Raw genomic sequence first — 433 nt, 5'->3', positions numbered from 1 at the left:
GAACCGTAAAAACACCTTAAAACTCGCTCCTCTCTTTCACCACGATTATTTTCCAAGACCACAGAGATGATTAGTGGGGTTTTCAAGAGTGTTTCTCCAGTTAATAATGTAGAAATCTTGTCAAGCTGCCTCTAGAACCATGAAACACCATAGTAAACTCGTGTAAAATTTAAATAGAACCTTTGATACCGTGGAGGTGAAGCACAGAAGTGTTTGAGAATACGAGCTAACTTATCTCAGTCCCTTTGTTGTTCTTCGTGTCGGGATGGAGACGCACAAACTTCAAACTTGCCTATGACTTCTGCGCATTTTTTTTTTTTTTATTTATTTATTTTTTTTATTACGATATTTTTAATCAGTTGTGATGATGAGTTGGTCGGCTGATTGACTGGTGTTTGAAATTCGCTCGACTTGCTGTGCTGATTTGACTACC

This window comes from Portunus trituberculatus, chromosome 28 (assembly GCF_017591435.1).
Source record: "Portunus trituberculatus isolate SZX2019 chromosome 28, ASM1759143v1, whole genome shotgun sequence".
In the NCBI taxonomy this organism is placed as follows: domain Eukaryota; kingdom Metazoa; phylum Arthropoda; class Malacostraca; order Decapoda; family Portunidae; genus Portunus; species Portunus trituberculatus.
This window is presented reverse-complemented; position numbering follows the sequence as displayed.